This window comes from Bidens hawaiensis, unplaced genomic scaffold, assembly GCF_021521415.1.
Source record: "Bidens hawaiensis isolate Kalapana, Puna unplaced genomic scaffold, B.hawaiensis_p1.1 tig00003393_1, whole genome shotgun sequence".
Classification (NCBI taxonomy): Eukaryota; Viridiplantae; Streptophyta; class Magnoliopsida; order Asterales; family Asteraceae; genus Bidens; species Bidens hawaiensis.
This window is the reverse complement of record NW_027491189.1, coordinates 1033586-1043110: the sequence shown is the minus strand read 5'-3', so window position 1 is coordinate 1043110 and position 9525 is coordinate 1033586.

Genomic DNA, 9525 nt, shown 5'->3' with positions numbered 1-9525 from the left:
TGACCTTGTTGACCGCAAAGAAAAGAACTTCGCATATCAACATAATGATGTTGAAAATTTTTTGGAGCATGTGACACTGATGATGTCTGATGACTCACATTTTTAGTCATGCTTTTAGCAAAATCATCAGATAATTCAGATTTCTTTTTCAAGTAAAAATCTAAATTAGAACAGTTCGAAAAACTTTTCAATGTATCTGTCCCAGTTGACTTCACAAAATTAATTTTCTTAGCTTGTTTTAAAACCTGTTTTGCTTTAGTCAATGGGTCAGATGGAACTAAAGTTTTTGCATGAGCGTATTGACGTTCAAGTTCACGAACTTTGGAGGTTTCATTGTAAAACACACTCTCAAGGAATTCAGGTTTAATGATACTTATTGGAATGTCATCTTAGTTGTGTGCGAACCACACACAGCCTCCTCAAATTCATGAGGTTCACACAGTATGTGATTAGAACTTGGAATGTTCTTGTTCTTGTGTATAATTTCCGGTTCAAACACATCCTCAATGATAACTTTGTCAACATTTTCAACAAAAACTTTGTTGCTTTGAACATGAGGTTTCTGAGAAACAGATTGGGTTTTAACAATTTTAGACTTACTTGGTTTAGAATTTTCTGAAATCACAGGCTCTTTAAGAATAACATCTTCCACAGTTGGAGCAAAAGGATTAATTTTATAATCATTGTGAAATGGTGGTGGAATTTCAACAAAACCTTTACCTTTCTTTGAATCCTTTTGTTTTCCAGAAACTTCAATAATTTCATTCAACAGAAAAGATGAATTTCAAAATTTACCCAATTTGTTCTTTAACTCAAGAACCTCATTCTCAAGCTCAGTTATCTTTGAACGATGTTTCAAAATTTCTTGAAACTTTTGGTCATTAATTGTCATTTTCACAGATAACTCAGCTTTGAGATCATGATTACTTATAGTTAAAGCCTCAATTTTCTCTCTTGAATTCATTTGAGAAGTCAAGGATTGTCTATAAGTATCTTTTAAGGACACAATCTCTTTTAGCAAATTATCATTTTGAAGTTTTAATGAATCAATTTTAGATTTATTATAATCACAATCAACACATGATACCTTAGAAGCAGAATTACTAACCTCATTTTGCTTGGCCGTACACGAAGACGTGGAAGAATCACTGATTTTTGCCATACAAGCAAAATTGATTGGAAGATTTTTACTTGAATCATCAGACTCAGATCCAGAATCATTATCAGAAGATAGCTCACTTCCACTATCCTCTTGAACATTTTCAGTAAGTCCAAACATTGCCAGATTTGCTTGAGTATCATTACACAGTAGTCGTTGTGACCAATTATCTCCATTGGCTAACATTGCTTGTGACTCGGAACTTGATGGTTTCTTCTCAGCATCATTACCTCGTGGTGTTGAAGAATTTGAATTTTGACCATGAGGACCAGTATACTCTTTTTTCGGTTTGTCACATTCTTTTGCAAAATGACCGAATTCTTGACAATTGTAACATTTCACTTTCAACTTGTCAAATCCCAACTTCTTGTTTAGAGCGGGAAGATCTTTTCCAGTTCTTTGCATGAATCTTTTCACCTTTCGAACAATCATTGCCATGTTCCACTTTAAATCCATGATTTCTAAGTCATCTGGATCAATCTGATCATAGTCTTCATCAGTTAAATCACTAGTGGCAATTTTGCTACTAACCAAATTTTCATACGACGTCATGAAAGCCGATAGAAAAGAAAAGTTTTGTTCAGCTTCTTTCATGTTGACATTTGAAGGTGTTGAGTAGTGATTTGTATTGGATGAATTTCCCGATACACCAGTTGATCCCGAAATACCAGAAGATCCAGTATTTCCAGCTGTATAAAAACAGGATCGTGGATCACTATACAATGTAGTTGCATTCTCATTTGCAGCTTGAGTAAGGAAAGCAGTTAGTGGAGAGATGGTTGAACTAAGAGGCATACTACCACCATAGAAAGAAGGATCTTGACTTTCCTTTGAAGATTTCCGACACTTAAGATCATATTCCCTAGTTTCAATCTTTTGCAAAAATTCAATTGCAGTCAAATCTTCACTCAAGAAATAATTATTTTCCTTGAGAACCATTAAGAACGTGGAATAAGAACTTAGAAGTACACTCTTAATAGTGTCAATTTTATCCCTCTCAGAGACATCTAATGTCATCTTGTCCATTTCAGCAATCAAGTGATTGAATCTTGTTATCATTTCTTCAACCGTCTCACCTTTCAATAAATTAAAGTTTCTGAATTGAAACTTAAGCATCACCTTTTTGCTTTCAGCCGTGTTACCCATACTTCGCATTCGAATATGTTTAAACAAAGAAGCACATATTTTTATACTACCCACTTGGTGAAAAATATTCTCAGGCAAAGCCATGGTTAGAGTAGAATAGGCTTTTGTCTCTATCTCTAATGCTTTCTTTTCTTCAACTGAGTATTGTGAGATAGCTTTTGGTGTAAAACCAATAGTCTCATCCCCAGTCATAGGAACAGTATAGACTTCATCTAAACAGTATGAACAATCAGGATGAACTGATCCTAAATGCGCACGAAACCGAGGTTCCCATTTGGCAAAGCCACTGAACTTCATCAACCTTGGACATTTCGAATGTGAACCTATCTCGGTATCGAGTTGCAACATTTGTTGCATCAACATGTTTTGAGACGCCAATGCATACATACCGGCCATCTTTGACAAGTTTCAAAAATTCAAGGGTGTAACGAATCAACCAGCTAATAAGATTAACGAACTGTAAACAGTTGTAGCGAACTGTGAACAGTAGGATAACGAATCAAATCTTAACGAAGCTAAGATTGATCAGATAACGAATCACAATTTAACGAGTCAGAAAGTCAACGAATCAGAAAGTCAAACTAACGAATTGACTAACGAACTGGCCAACGAATTAGCTATCAAACTAATAAGAAAAACTTAACAAATTAGAGAGTCTTCAGTAGAGAACCACTAAGAAAGACTTAGCGAAATAGATAACGAACCAGCTACAGTTGATTAGCGAATAAACTATAACGAATCAGGTTGTTACAACCGTTTGTAACAAACTCTGACACCTTATGCCACGTGGCAAAGGTTGTTATGACACAAATCCCAAAGTGGACGCGTGTCACACGATTCAGTTAACCCCAAATAACGAATTAGATCACACGAATCAACTATTATAGCGAACTGGCTAGCGAATCACTTAAAATGGATAACGAATTAACAAACTTAAGGAACGAATCAAAGTGAACAGAATAGCGAATCAATGTAGCGAATCATGTTCATCTTTGAATCTTCAAATCTTCAACGAGAATTTCCAGAAATATGGAAATGATGAACAACAACCCAGATCCTTAAATCTGTAATACTAACTCAATTCTTAACCAAAATCTACAAATGACCTACCAAAATACTCGTAACACAATCGCGAATCCAATACACCAAACCTCGTTACCAAATATCTCCGATTACCAATTCAATTTTACCAAAACACGGACCTTGTTTCGGCCACAAACCAAACCAATACCGAACCAATCCAAAACCAATTCAAACCTTAATTCCAATTCACAACACATTTCCAATACGTTAAATACCTCAAATCCAGTCCAATCCAACTCTAAATCAATCAATTATCCATAAATTGATTCAAATTTAACCAAAACAGAACATATTAAACTAATTAGTATTTAAACTCTTAAATAAACACCAAATCAAGTGTAATTGAGCCCCGAAAGCTCTGATACCACTTGTTGGAACCCGGGTGAATCAATCCAATAATGATTAACAGATCTCGGATCTGTAATAAACCGATTAATACCTTAACTATAGATCTAGCTCATAATTATCTTTGATTCAGTGTTGTATATGTGTATATATTATCAGTATGTATGTAATAGTAATTGTATAATATTATGATGAAGATTGAGAGAAAGAATCTGGACAGAGTTTCGTTAATTAACTTCTCAAAACTTAAATTAAACGTGAACAGTGTTCACTATATATAGAAGATAGGTCTGGTTCGCTAACATCCCCTAGCGAACCAGACGCTACTTCGTCACATACATAAATAAGATGAAACACCCCCTGATTCATTAACATTCCCAAACGAATCAGGAGGGAATAACCTTAAGTCTTAGTTCGCTAACATCCCCTAGCGAACTAGACCTTACATATAACGAACTAGACAATAATTAAACTAATTATTACATTAAATATAAAACAAATTCGTTAACCATAATTACAAAGACTCAAGACGCAAAACCGTGCACTAACAGAAGATATAAAGATTGAAGAGTTTGTTCCTTTCTCAATTGACTTTGATGTTTTGAAAACTTAGAAAACCATTGGGGTTAAACCACCTAGACCAAGTGAGAGATTCAAGAAAGGAAATGCCCATGAAAGGTTCAAAGGAAAGGTGTGGTGCAAGAAATGTGATGAATATGGTCACCACACTGATTCTTGTAATTAAAGATTCGACTTTAAGCCTTTTTATGTTACCAATGAGAAAAGGTTTGGACAAAACTTTGAGGATAAACAAAAGTATGATGAATACTTGGGAAAAGGAAAGGTGAGTGGAAAGAAGACTATGGGTGAAAATGAACAGAAAGCTGCAAAGAAGGTTAAGAAAGTAGAAGTAAAACCAAAGAAACTTGTGGCTGAACTTTCAACCCTGGAAAATTATCCCCAAACAGGACAAAAAATCAGTTAAGTCTGATGATTCTCAAGGATCACCAAGCAGTGATAAGAAAAAGAACAAGGTTGTCTTTTCAAGAAAGAAACCAACTGAAATAACTGGTGATGAAAAATATCTTTTGAAGCATGGATTTGAACCTCAAGGATTTCTTTGGAAACCAAAATGTGATATTCAAGAGAAAAATGATGTTGATGTAAGAGATCCTTTGTGAAGGACTATGTGATAAATGACAATCATAGCACAACATCCTTTGTGAAGACTCCAAGGGAATGTGGATATGAAACAGATAACTCAGACAACATTGAAGTTACCCATGAAGATCCTGAGCCCATCCCTCTCACTACCAATGCACCCATTGTTATTGATTCTGATGATTTGCAAGTTGAATCAGCTTGTAGTTCATCATCTAACTAATAACTCTCTTTGAAATGTGCAGGAACAATCCACTCTACTGAATGAAGTATGGTATATGGATAGTGGATGTTCTAGGCAAATGACTTGTGACAAAAGATCACTAGTTAACTATGAAGAGAAGTTTGAAGGTCCAGTGGCATTCGATAGTGATGAAAATGGAGGAAAGATAGTTGGAAAAGGGATCTTTACCAATGGAAAGGTCACATTTGACAATGTTTTCTATGTGCAGGGGTTACAATATAACCTTTTAAGCATTTCAAAAATGTGTGACAAAGGTTATAAGGTTGGTTTTGATGACCATCACTGTTTCATCTTAAGACCTGAATTTGTATTTCCACCAGATATGATTTTGATGATGGCACCAAGGAATGGTAATCTTTATGAACTCAATATGAAAGATGCTGTTTCAAAAGGTGGCACCTGCTTTTTATCCAAAGCTTCTGAAAACGAGACCAAATTGTGGCATAGGAAACTGTGTCATGTCAATTTGAAAAATATGAACAAACTAGTCAAGGGTGAACATGTGATAGGTTTACCTACTAGGGAGTTCAAGCTGGATGAAAAGTGTGTCTCATGTCAAAAGGGAAAGTAGCACCAGTCTTCTCACAAGACTAAACTCATCAATTCAATTGATTAAGTGCTTGGAGATGCTTCATATGGATCTCTTTGGTCCTGTGAGTGTACCAAGCATTGGTAAGAAAAGATACTATCTTGTGATCATTGATGATTTCGCAAGATACACTTGGGTTTATTTCCTAAATACAAAAGATGAGGCTGCTGAGTTAATCATGAACTGTGTAACCAGGATTGAGAATCAACTGGATGCAAGGGTTAAAGTAATGAGAAGTGACAATGGCACTGAGTTAAAAAATAGAGTTATGGATGAATTTTGCAACACAAGAAATATTTCAATAGTTCTCTGCTCCTAGAACTCCTGAACAAAATGGTGTTGCAGAAAGAAGGAACAGAACACTCATTGAAGCTGCAAGAACCATGCTAGCAGATGCTTATCTACCTGTCACTTTTTGGGCAGAAGCTATTAACACAGCCTGCTTTGTTCAGAACAGGGTACTTCTCAACAAAAGTCAAGACAAGACTCCTTATGAAATCTTGTTTAAAAGAAAACCCTACATCAATTTTCCCAAGCCATTTGGATGCAAATGTTCACTCTTGAGCACCAAGGATTATTTGAACAAGTTTCAAGCTAAATCCTTGGATTGTTTCTGTGACACTCGTCAATTTCAGGTTAACTCCGTTAATCCGAACTCCGTTAATTCAAACTTAAGATCACACGAACTGTAACGCATATCTCATTACATTTAAGTTAGGGTTTTAAATGACACTTGACAATCACTACACTAGTAGTCTTTCGTAATTTCACCGAAACACACACGAGTCGACTCAAACCGTTGGTGAACAAACAATAATTAATATAAACAAGTACTTGGTATAAATACGTGTTATGGTTATATGTGACTATGTGCTTGCATTTGTAACATTATATTATGGATGATGTAGCCTAGTTTGTATAAGAATTAGGTGAAATAGAAGATTAGGGGGTAAAGTGTAACATGTTAATATTTAAACATATGATTTACCAAGATTAGGGGGGGGGGGGGGGGGGAGGGGAGGAAGAGAGGAGAGTGATTAGGGTTTGGTAAATCATATGTTTAAATATTAACATGTTACACTTTACCCCCTAACCTTCTATTTCACCTAATTCTTGTACAAACTAGGCTATAACATCCATAATATAATGTTACACATGCAAGCACATAGTCACATATAACCATAACACGTATTTATACCAAGTACTTGTTTATATTAATTATTGTTTGTTCACCAACGGTTTGAGTCGAATCGTGTGTGTTTCAGTTAAATTCCGAAAGACTACTTGTGTAGTGATTGTCAAGTGTCATTTAAAACCCTAACTTAAATGTAATGAGATATGCGTTAAAGTTCGTGTGATCTTAAGTTTGAATTAACGGAGTTCGGATTAACGGAGTTAACCTAAAATTGACGAGTGTCACATCATTCCCATGTTGAAAGAATTTCCGTCCCGAAAATTTGAGTCAAGTCGCGATAGGTGTCTAAAAAAGGCAAAAATTTTCAGTTTGTCATATCATCCCCTAGTAGAAAGAAATTTCGTCCCGAAATTTAATTCATACCTCCGGTGTATTCTGACGGTTTGTCGGCTTTCACGGTTTTCGGTGTTTGGTCAACCCTTCAAAAAGGTGAAGATACTTTTTCATCATTTGATCCTCGCATTCCCACGTGAACTCTGGTCCACGTCTCGAGTTCCAACGGACTTTGACGATGGGGATCTTGCTGTGCTTGAGTGTTTTGGTTTCCCAATCCAAAACTTCGACTGGTTCTTCAATGAAGCGTAGCTATACATCAACTTGCAACTCGCCCAAAGGAACTGCTTTTATTTCATCAGAAAGGCATTTCTTCAAGTTGGATACGTGGAAAATGTTATGTACGCCACTGAGTTCTGTTGGTAAATACAATCGGTATGCTATCGGACCAACGCGTTCAGTTACCCGGTATGGGCTAACGTATCGTGGGTTGAGTTTGCTTCGCTTTCCAAAGCGAACTACACCTTTCCATGGTGAGACTTTGAGTAAAACTTGGTCGTCCACTTGGAATTCCAGAGGTTTTCGGCGCTTGTCGGCGTAACTCTTTTGGCGATCTCGTGCTGCTGCCATGCGGTTTCGGATTTGGACAATCTTTTCAGAGGTTTCAAGTACTAATTCTGGACCAGTGATTTGGCTATCACCCATTTCTGCACAGCAAAGAGGTGATCGACACTTCCGTCCGTACAACGCTTCAAACGGCACTTCTTTAATGCTTGCGTGGTAGCTATTATTATATGAAAACTCTATCAAGGGCAAGTGGGGTTCCCAACTTTTTCCGAAATCCAACACGCATGCACACAACATGTCTTCCAAAGTCTGAATGGTTCGTTCACTTTGCCCATCCATTTGAGGATGGTATGATGTGCTCATATCGAGGTGGGTGCCTAGTGCGCTCTGTAGTGACTTCAAGAAGTGCGAAGTGAAACGGGAATCACGATCAGATATGATTGAGACAGGCACTCCGTGTCCAGACACTACTTCTTTCATATAGATGCGAGTCAGTCTTTCCATTTTGTCCGATTCCTTGATCACTAAGAAATGCACAGACTTAGTCAACCGGTCAACGATCACGCAGATGGTATCGCATCCCGTCGGGGTTTTGGGTAATCCCGTGATGAAATCCATGGAAATGTGTTCCCATTTCCACGTTGGGAATTCTGGTTGCTGTAGCAGACCAGATGGTTTCTGATATTCCACTTTGACTCTTGCACACTCAAGCATTTGCTTACGTAGGTGGCAATGTCGGCTTTCATGTTTGGCCACCAGTAAAGTGCCTTTAGTTCATGGTACATTTTATCTGAGATAGGGTGAATGGAATATCGGGACTTGTGTGCTTCGTCCATCACCAGACTTCTCAGTTCTCCATATCAAGGGACCCAAATCCGGTTTTCAAAATATCGGACCCCGTCCGATTTGGTTTAAAGCTGCTTGTCCATGCCCCGCATGAGTTCTGATGGGAGGTTATCGTCTTTCAACGCTTCGAGTTGAGCATCACAAATCTGATCAGGTAAGTTGGCATGAATCATGAGTTGTAATGCTCGCACCCGTCTAGGCTTATCTGTTTCTTTTCTGCTGAGAGCATTAGCCACTACATTTGCCTTGCCCAGGTGGTACTTGATGGCACAGTCATAATCCTTAAGTAGCTCGACCCAATGACGTTGTCGCATGTTCAACTCCTTTTGATCGTAGATATGTTGGAGGCTCTTGTGGTCGGTGTAAATGGTAAAATTGGTACCGTACAAGTAATGCCTCCATATCTTAAGAGCAAACACCACGGCTCCGAGTTCCAAGTCATGGGTCGTATAGTTCTTCTCGTGGATCCGTAGTTGTCGAGAGGCATAGGCTATAACCTTCTCGAGTTGCATTAACATGCAACCGAGACCCTATATCGATGCATCACAGTGCACTTCAAAGTTTTTTTTTCCCTCGGGGAGGGCTAGGATAGGCGCGCTACAGAGTTTTTTTTTCAAGAGTTCGAAATCAGACTCCTGCGTGTCACCCAATTGTACTTAGTACCATTGTGTGTCAATGTGGTGAGGGGTTGAGAAATCTTTGAAAATCCCTCGATGAAACGTCGATAGTAGCCAGCCAGTCCTAGGAATTGTCGCACATCAGTCGGAGTCTTAGGTGCTTCCCAGTTTTTGATGGCCTCTACCTTGCCTGGATCGACATGGATACCATTCTCATTGATCACATGCCCTAAGTAGTGAACCTCGCGAAGCCAAAATTTGCATTTTGAGAGTTTAGCGTATAGTTGTTCCTTCTTTAGT